This window comes from Salvelinus sp. IW2-2015, linkage group LG27, assembly GCF_002910315.2.
Source record: "Salvelinus sp. IW2-2015 linkage group LG27, ASM291031v2, whole genome shotgun sequence".
In the NCBI taxonomy this organism is placed as follows: Eukaryota; Metazoa; Chordata; class Actinopteri; order Salmoniformes; family Salmonidae; genus Salvelinus; species Salvelinus sp. IW2-2015.
The window spans coordinates 26,985,452-26,996,122 of record NC_036867.1 but is presented as its reverse complement, the minus strand read 5'-3'; positions in this window follow the sequence as shown (position 1 = coordinate 26,996,122).

Sequence of the window (10,671 nt, the reverse complement as noted above, 5' to 3'; positions counted from 1 at the left end):
TGCTACATAAAATTTTCCCCTACTTGTCTGCTTTTCAATTTACGAATCGGATTCAAATCGGCTACCAATCTGTAACTAGAGCTATTTTTTGTAACACATCGCCTGTCTTTCAAGCCTCTGTAAAACAAATTCAGAAATTATACAGATTCTTCATTTCAAAACAACTACAAATTGACCACTAAAAACAAAGATTAGACAAAAATAGTTTGGGATTAAATCCTTCCTCTATTTTGCTTTGTCAAATGTGAAACATTTATTCAGTATGGAACTTACGTTACATCAGTTTTACTAAATCTTACCACATTTTTTCAAACTTTCCCAAACAAACTGCTGTTTTGACCCCCTTTCGCAACATTTGTAAAGGAAAAAATGTCTGCTACATAAAAATCTCCCCTACTGTCTGCTTTTCACTACGAAGTCGGAATTCAAATCGGGGCTACCAATCTTAACTAGAGAGCTATTTTGTAAACACATCGCCTGTCTTCAACCTCTGTAAAAACATTCAGAATTAAGCAGATGCATAATTCAAAACAAACTATCCAAAATTTGACCACTAAACCAAAGATTAAACAAAAATATTTGATTAATTCCTTCCTCGACCTTTTGCTTGTCAAATGTGGAAACAGTTATTCAGTAGGAACTTACGTACATGCAGTTTTTACTAATTCTTACCACTTTTTTTCAAAACTTTCCCAAACAACTGCTGTTTTGACCCTTTTGCAAACATTTTAAAGGAAAAAAATGTCTGCACATAAAATTTTCCCTACTTGTCTGATTTTCAATACGAAGTCGATTTCAAATCGGTGACTACCAATCTGTAACTAGAGCTATTTTTGAAACCACCATCGCCGTCTTTCAAGCCTCTGTAAAACATCAGAAGTTAGCAGATCATAATTCAAAAACACTATCAATTTGACCACTAAAACCAAAAGAGTAGACAAAAATATTTTGGATTAAATCCTCCTCTACTTTTGCTGTCAAATGTGCGAACAGTTTATCATATGGAACAGCGTGACATCAAGTTTTACTAAATCTACCACGTTTTTTTCAAACTTTCCAAACAACTGCTGTTTTGACCCCACCTTTGCAACAATTTTTAAAGAAAAAGAAATGTCTGCCTACATAACATTTGCCCACTTGTCTGCTTTTCAATACGAAGTCGATTTTCAAAATCGGTCTACCATCTGGTAATTAGAGCTATTTTTTAACCACATCGCCTGTCTTTCAACCTCTGTAAAAACATTCAGAAGTGGTAGCAGATTCATTTCATTTCAAAAACAAACTATCAATTTGACCAGCTAAACCAAAGACTTAGAACAAAAATATTTTGATAAAATCCTTCCTCTACTTTGCTTGTCAAATGTGGAACATTTATTCATTATGAAACTTACTGACATCAGGTTTTACTAAATCTTACACGTTTTTTTCAAAACTTTCCCCAAAACAACTGCTGTGTTACCCCTTGCAACATTTTAAAGAAAAAATGTCTGCTACATAAAATTTTCCCCTACTTGTCTGCTTTTCAAGTACGAAGTCGATTCAAATCGGTGCTACCAATCTGTAACTAAAGCCTATTTTGTAACCACATCGCCTGTCCTTTCAAGCCTCTGTAAACATTCAGAAGTTAGCAGATTCATTCATTTCAAAACAACTATTCAATTGACCACAAACCAAAGAGTAGACAAAAATATTTTGGAATTAAATCCTTCCTCTACTTTTGCTTGTCAAATTGAAACAGTTTATTCAGTATGGAACTTACTGACATCAGTTTACTAAATCTACCACATTTTTTTCAAACTTTCCCAAAACAAACTGCTGTTTTGACCTTTCGCAACATTTTAAAGGAAAAAAAGTCTCCTACATAAAATCTTCCCCTACTTGTCTGCTTTTCAATACGAAGTCGGATTTCAAAAACGGGGCTACCAACTGCAACTAGAGCTATTTTTGTAACACATCCGCCTGTCTTTCAAGCCTCTGTAAAACATTTCAGAAGTTAGCAGATTCATTAATTCAAAACAACTATCCAATTTACCCACTAAACCAAAGAGTTAGACAAAAATAGTTTGAATTAAATCCTTCCTCTTACTTTGCGCTTTCAAATGTGAACAGTTATTCACAGTATAACTTACGTGACATCAGTTTTACTAAAGCTACCACTTTTTTTTCAAACTTCCCAAACAACTGCTTTATTACCCCTTTGCAACATTTTTAAAAAGGAAAAAAATGTCTCTACATAACATTTTCCCTACTTCTGCTTTTCAAGTACGAAGTCGGCGATTTCAAATCGTTGCTACCAATCGTAACTAGAGCTATTTTTGTTAACCACATCGCCTGTTCTTTCAAGACTCTGTAAAACATGTCAAATTTAGCACATTCCATTCATTTCAATACAACTATCAATTGACAAACTAAACCAAAGAGTTAGACAAAAAAATATTTTGCGATTAAATCCTTCCTCTACTTTTCTTGTCAAATGTGAAACAGTTTATTCAGTATGAACTTAAGTGACATCAGTTTACTAAATCTACACGTTTTTTTCAAACTTCCAAAGACAATGCTGTTTTTAACCCCTTTGCAACATTTAAAGGAAAAAATGTCTGCTAACATAAAAATCTTCCCTTACTTGTCTGCTTTCAAGTACGAAGTCGGGATTCAAAACGGGCTTCCAATCTGTAACTAAGCTATTTGTAACACACGCCTTCTTCAAGGCCTCTGTAAAAAACATTCAGAAGTTAGCAGATTCATTAAATTTCAAAACAACTAGCAATTTGACCACTAAAACCAAAGAGTAGACAAAAATATTTTGGATTAAATCCTTCTCTACTTTTGCTTGTCAAATGTGGAACAGTTTATTCAGTAGAACTACTGACATCGTTGTACTAAATTTACCACGTTTTTTTCAAACTTTCCCAAAACAAACTTCTGTTTTACCCCATTTGCTAACATTTTAAAGGAAAAAAATGTCTCTACAAACATTTTCCCCTACTGTCTGCTTTTCAAGTACGAAGTTCGGATTTCAAATCGGGCTACCAATCTTAACTAGACGCTATTTTGTAACACATCGCCTGTCTTTGCAAGACTCTGTAAAAACATTCAGAAGTTAGCAATCATCATTTCAAAAACAACATATCAATTTGACCACTAAACCAAAGAGTTAGACAAAAATATTTGGATTAAATCCTATCCTCTACTTTTGTTGTCCCAAATGTGGAAACAGTTTATTCAGTATAACTTACGTGACATTCCAGTTTTACTAATTTCTAGCCACGTTTTTTTCAAACTTCCCAAACAACTGCTGTTTTGACCCCTTTGCAACAATTTTAAAGGAAGAATGTCGCTACATAAAATGTTTCCCCTACTGTCTGCTTTCAAGTAGGAAGCGTGATTTCAAACGGTGCTACCAATCTGTAAACTAGAGCTATTTTTGTAACACATCGCCTGTCTTTCAAGACTCTTAAACATGTCAGAAGTGAGCAGATTCATTCATTTCAAAACAACTATCAATTTTACAACTAAACCAAAGAGAGTTAGACAAAAATATTTTGATGTAAATCCTTCCCTCTACTTTGCTTGTCAAATGTGAACAGTTATTCCAGTATGGAACTACTGACATCAGTTTTACTAAATCTACCACGTTTTTTTCAAACTTTCCCAAAACAACTGCTGTTTTACCGCTTTGCAACATTTTAAAGGAAAAAAAGCTCTGGCCTACATAAAATGTTCCCCTACTTGTAAACTGCTTTCAAGTAGCGAAGTCGATTTCAAATCGGCTAGCCAATCTGTAAACTAGAGCTATTTTTGTAACAACATCGCCTTGTCTTTCAACCTCTGTAAAACAGTCAGAAGTTAGCAGATTCATTCATTTCAAAACAACTATCAATTTGCACTAAAACCAAAAGAGTTAGACAAAAATTATTTGGATTAAATCCTTTTCCTCTACTTGCTTGTCAAATGTGAAACAGTTTATTCAATGAAAACTTACTTACATCAGTTTTACTAATCTACCACATTTTTTTCAAACTTTCCCAAACAACTGCGTTTTGACCCCTTTGCAACATTTTAAGGAAAAAATGTCTCACATAAATGTTCCCCTACTTGTCTGCTTTTCAATAGAAGTCGTGATTTCAAAAATCGTCTACCAATCGTAACTAGAGCTATTTTTGTAACACATCGCCTGCTTTCAAGACTCTGCTTAAACATGTCAGAAATTAGCCAATTCATTCATTTCAAAACAACTATCAAATTTGACAACTTAACCAAAGATTAGACAAAAAATATTTTGATTAAATCCTTCCTCTACTTTTGCTTGTCAAATGTGTAAACAGTTTATTCAGTATGAACTTACGTACATCAGTTTACTAATTTCTACCACGTTTTTTTTCAAAACTTTCCCAAACAAACTGCCTGTTTTGACCCTTTGCAACATTTAAAGGAAAAAGAATGTCTGCTACATAAAATTTCCCCTACTTGTCTGCTTTTCAAGTACGAAGTCCGATTTCAAATCTTCTACCAATCTGCTAAACTAGAGCTATTTTTGTAACACATCGCCTGTCTTTCAAACTCTGTAAAAACATGCAAGAGTTAGCAGATTCAATTTCATTTTCAAAACAACAGCCAATTTGACAACGAAACCAAAGAGTTAGACCAAAAATATTTTGATTAAATCCATTCCTCTACTTTGCTTGTCAAAGTTAGAACAGTTTATTCATATGGAATTACGGACATCAGTTTACTAAATCATACCACGTTTTTCAAACTTTCCCAAACAACTGCTGACCCCTTTGCAACCTTTTAAATAAAAAAATGTACTGCTACATAAAAATGTTCCCTCACTTGTCTGCTTTCAAGTACAAGTCGATTTCAAATCGGGCTACCAATCTGTAACTAGAGCTATTTGGAACACATCGCCTGTCTTTCAAGCCTCTGTAAAACATTCAGGAAGTTAGCAGATCATTCATTTCAAAAACAACTACAATTGACCACTAAACCAAAGACTTGACAAAAATATTTCTGGATTAAATCCTTCCTCTACTTGCTTGTCAAATGTGAACAGTTTATTCAGTATGGACTACGTGACATCAGTTTACTAAATCTACCACGTTTTTTTTTCAAACTTTCCCAAAACAACTCGGTTTGACCCCTTTCAACATTTAAGGAAAAAAGGCTGCTACATTAAAATGTTCCCCTACTTGGTCTGCTTTTCAAGTACCGAAGTCGATTTCAAACGTGCTACCAATCTGTAACTAGACTTATTTGTAACACATCGCTGTCTGCAAGCCCTGTAAAACCTCATAAGTTAGCAGATTAGTCATTTCCAAAACAACTATCAATTGCACTAAACCCAAAGAGTTAGACAAATATTGGATTCTAAAATCCTTCTCTACTTTTGCTTGTCAAATGTGAAACATTTAGTCACAGTAATGGAACTTACGTTACATCAGTTTTAACTAAAATCTACACCACATTGTTTCAAACTTTCCCAACAACTGCTTGTTGACCCCTTTCGCAACATTTTAAAGGAAAAAAGTCTGCTACATAAAAATCTTCCCTAACTGTCTGCTTTCCAAGACGAAGTCGCGATTTCAAAACGGGCTACCAACTCTAACTAGACTATTTTTGTAAACACATCTGTCCAACTTCGTCTTTCAAAGCCTCTGAAAACATTCAGAAGCAACCGAGATTTCTCACAATTATATCCACAACCAACAACTATTCGACACGCCTACCCCATGAATACCTCTAGGTACGATCCAGGAGTCTCCTTACGACACACAACTCAAGCCCTTTGATAGTGTTGTGTATAATAATTCTTCTTCTTTGGGTACAATTTGTGCCGGTTCTACGCACCAGGGCTCCAGTCGCCTCCACAGCCAGTACGTTCTGTGCCAGGTCCCCGCACTCGCTGTGCGGAGTGTCATCTGTCCGGGGACAATTTGTGCCTGCTCTACGCACCAGACCTCCAGTACGCCTTTCAGTCCGATACGTCCTGTGCCTGCTCCTCGCACTCGCCCGGAAGTGCGTGTCACCAGTCCGGTGCAACCGTGCCGGCCCACGCATCAAACTCCAGTCCAGGCGCTTCCCCAAGTCCGGCGATGGTCCCCAGTCCAGAGCCTCCGGCGACGGGTCACAGTCCGGAGCCTCCGGCGACGGGTCACAGTCCGGAGCCTCCGGCGACGGGTCACAGTCCGGAGCCTCCGGCGACGGGACACAGTCCGGAGCCCTCCACAGTCCGGAGCCCCATGGGCCATCTACCCGGACCCGTGGTCGGGGCGGGGTCAAAGACCCGCACCGGAGCCGCCACCGACACTAGTCACCCCCCTACCCTCCCCACTTGGTTTCAGGTTTTGCGGCCGGAGTCCGCACCTTTGGGGGGGGGGGGACTCTACGTACGCTGCGCCTTGGTCCGTTAATTCATTAGACGATCGTGACACTCCCGCACATTGGCTAACCGGGCTATCTGCATTGTGTCCCACCCACCACCTGCCAACCCCTCTTTTACACTACTGCTACTCTCTGTTCATCATATGTGCATAGTCACTTTAACCATATCTACATGTACATACTACCTCAATCAGCCTGACTAACCGGTGTCTGTATGTAGCCTCGCTACTGTATATAGCATGTCTTTTTACTGTTGTTTTATTTCTTTACCTACCTATTGGTTAGAGCCTTATGTAAGCATTTCACTGTAAGGTGAAATACCTGTTGTATTCGGCGCACGTGACAAATAAACTTTGATTTGATTTGGTGTAGGCCTAAATCAGCATGTTTGTGCAACAGTATCTCTTAAATCAAAGATGAATATGCAAAGCATGAATATCTTGGCAACATGAAGAAACATTTAATGCAGCCAAAGATTATAGGGTCCCCAAACTATGGGGCGGGCGAGGGGTCAGCAGGGGGGAACCTACTCTTGAAAGTTGTAATAGTAGAATGCACAAGGTGCAATTTCGAAATTGGGCAGTGAATCATCAGTTCCTCTTGTCATGTTAGTCATTGCATACCTTAGAGCTATTTATAACTTGTCAGAAATGTCCAGATCAACTAGCCCATGTCAGCTAACATTTTTAGTTTTTTTAGCCCATAGATTTTGTTGTAATTTTTTTTGTCACTCAAATATCACATGAATACACATTAGACATGGCAAAATGTATAGAATTGCCGGAACTAAACTTTAAACCTGCTAAATCCTCTCCACTAACAAGAGGGGTGTGAACAGTTTATTATGAACAGTACTTGTGCACATAGAAATAGATGTTGCGGATGCGCAGGTCTATTCCCCCAAGTGAAAAAGTTTGGGATCCTCTGCCCTATTAAACACTGACCATCCCTTTGGTTCCTACCCTGTCACAATAACTCCTCCCTGGCATTTGTATTTGTTGACATGTCAAGCAACACTGTATTCAAAGTACCCACTATTATATTCTAACAGGAAATGCAGAAATTGATGGAAATGCAGGAAATTATTTTAGGTTGAAGTTGAATTGAACATAAAACAATCAGAATGGAGAAAGACCCATTGAAATMATTTAGAATATATGTGTTGCCACCATAGGGTCACACTACTCATAAAGGAAGTTTATAACGTTTATTAGTAAAAAACATAAAATACAGTCCTACTGTCAAATATTTAAAATATATCGTGATATGATATTTTCGCCATATTCCCCAGCTCTACATAGGCCCCGATTACCACCCGGTTAAGCGTGCGTAAATTGAACGTTATTCACTTTTTATGCACAACAGATATGCCATATTCGAACCTTGAATTAATTCCCGCATTCTCCATGCACTATAATTTACAATGATAAGAGCTAGGTAAAAGAGCAATCGGTTTGGATAAGGGAATTGTAAATATAAATTACACTTGTTTTAGACAAACCAGTCATATTGCAGCAAACTGAGGCATATCAAACTATCAACTTTCCCAAAGTAAACTTTATGAAATGCTGTGCCATCATGCAGCATTTAAATTGTACAGCCTTTTAACTTGCAGGGATGGGCACTCAAATGTCTTAATTATAGTCTACCCTGACTTTCTCTGTTTCCTATTTCTATCATGTTAAATATTAGCCACTATCAGCATAGACCGTCAGTAGGCCTAATAACAACACATATTCAACTGCCAATTTACTGTTAGTTCCCTTTAGTTGGCATAGCCTACATTCTCATTACATTGTTTCGTTTACCTTCATTTGCTTCTTCTAAACACCATCACGACCATGTGTTTGTTGCTGAGGGTAATTAGTAACAGTTGATAATAAAAGAAGACAGGTAGGATAGGGCTGTGGTGGTCATCCAATTTTGTCTGCCAGTTATTGTCATGCAAAAGTCTGCTGTTAATTTAGCAGACAAGACATGCTTATAATCCCGTGCCATTTTATATTATATGATTTTATAGTAAGAAGAATATAGTTCAACTGAATAAAATTGAAAATATATTTTTCCCATTCCACATGGAGTGCGCTTATGAAGTGGTTATGTTGACCGTAAAAGTGATCATTTGAAACAGGTCCGATACATTATTTGGCAACTTAAGTTGTGAATGATACAAACCTTAGGATGTCTTAGAAATCAAAACATATATGGGCTGCATGATGTGACTGTATGCTATTCATGATTTGAGGAAGTCGCTAAAAAAGCTTGACCTCTGTTCCTTGACCTCAGGCTACGCACCCTGTTCTCTCATCAAGTGATCATATTTTCACCCATCAGACTATTCTTAATTGAATCTCTTCTTTACGAACAGAAACCTGTTTGGGAACATCAATAGTAACTTGTTTTCACGACGGAACATATTTCATTCAACTGTTGACAGCCCCTCTCTCGGCACGCTCGAGAAAGGAATGAAGGAGAGATTGGAGGAGATGGAAACGCATGGGGGTGAAACATTCTGTAATTTAAAGGTAACGTGTCAGCCTATTAATTATGAAAATATAAATAATTCCCTATTACTAGGCAATTCAAAATCAAATTCAAATTCACTACAATTGTAGGCTCACTCTGTAAGCATCCCCTGCACAATCAATGAACCAACAGCATTGCCTAGGGCTAGGCCTACATATGTTCTCTCTGACTCATGGATAGTAAGTTTGGAGCGTAGCATAAGGTAACCAGTCCATCCAGTATGCATAATACTACAGTCCACACTCAAAGGCCATTACTACAAATTGTTTAATGTTGGAGTGTAAGCTAGACCAATTATTTACCAAAGACCTATTTTCTGCCATGTGTAATATGCGGTAGGCTATGTGTTGTATAAAAGGCACAATCGTTATTTTAATTCCGTTTTTTGGGGCTCAAATATAGGACTATTGGTATGCACCAATGTACCAAAATGCTTAAGCAAATCGGTGTTTTAGAATTAAAACATCCTTTTAGAAAGTGTGGCCCGCTTCATCTGTGGTTAGGCTTTGAAACAACATCCACAACAACCATGTTTCACTCAGTTTCAACCTGTTGCTTGAACTTCTTTTCCCACAATTGAATCGTCAGCAGTGGGTGAGTTGTTAAAGAGCATGGTACTGGTTTTTGATGCATAGGTGTTTAATGTGACTTATGATTGCGATTTTCATTGATGGTCAGAGGCTGTTAGAGGGCAATAGGCGCTGAAGTGCCAAGGCCCATTAGTGACTGGTCCAGTACTACAGAGTTGGGTACTACTAACGCATGTCTGCATAAAAAGGAGATTTACCATGACTCACACAGTTACGTGGAAATTTTACTGCCGGTCCATTGACCCCGACTGCCAGTAAATTGGGTCACGCGCAACAGCCTAAATGGTAGGCTAATTTCAATTGTTTAGGCTAATTCAATTTTATGGAGCGGAGCACATCCAAGCCACTAGCAGTTTGAACCCGACGCATGGCGCAATAACTTGGTGTGTCATCACACAGGGGCTAGCTCCATGGGCTAGCTCCATGGTTAAGTACAGGCCAATAGAGGAGGGTATAAGCCGACTATTGTAAACTATTCTCCCTATTTATAATTAAATGTACCACTTAATCTTCCAACATCCCAAACCACTGTATTGGTTTGACTCGATCAATATACTTTTTTTGCGTAAGAGGCTCGCCAAAACAGTTTTTTTTATATGATTTTCATACATAATTCCTAACCCAAAATGAATGTGGCCTAAGTAATCTACAAGAATCAGAGTACATTGCTTATCTACCAGTTGGGTTTGAACACAGAGACAAATATGCATATATTTGGATGGCTTCTCTTTCTGAAACCGTTCCTCTCTTATGTATTCTAGCTGTCGACCAAAATTCTAATTAAAAGGTACACCGTATTTAAAGGAGGGCTTAAGATAAATATACTGGAAAACTCCAATTGATGTAAAATCTCCACGAGAAAATCTTGTTGGCGCAGCCAAGACGGTTTTTGAATTACAATTTAATTTCAGCGAAGCGCAAATAAAAATTGGAACAATAACACAACGCCTGCAAAGGGACCTTCAAAGTTAGTCTGGAATACCAATGTAGCTGAGAAGGTGGCGTTAGGAAAGGCATGTTAGAAGGCTTAATTATTAAGTCGAATCGGGCCCTTAGCGAAAAGCAAAGTTTCCCATTGTCCCTCTCACTCCCATGGCTGACCTGACGCCATGCAACCAGAGCAGCGGTGGGGTTTGATTAGAAAACACATGAAGGGAGAGAAAAAAATCTTACA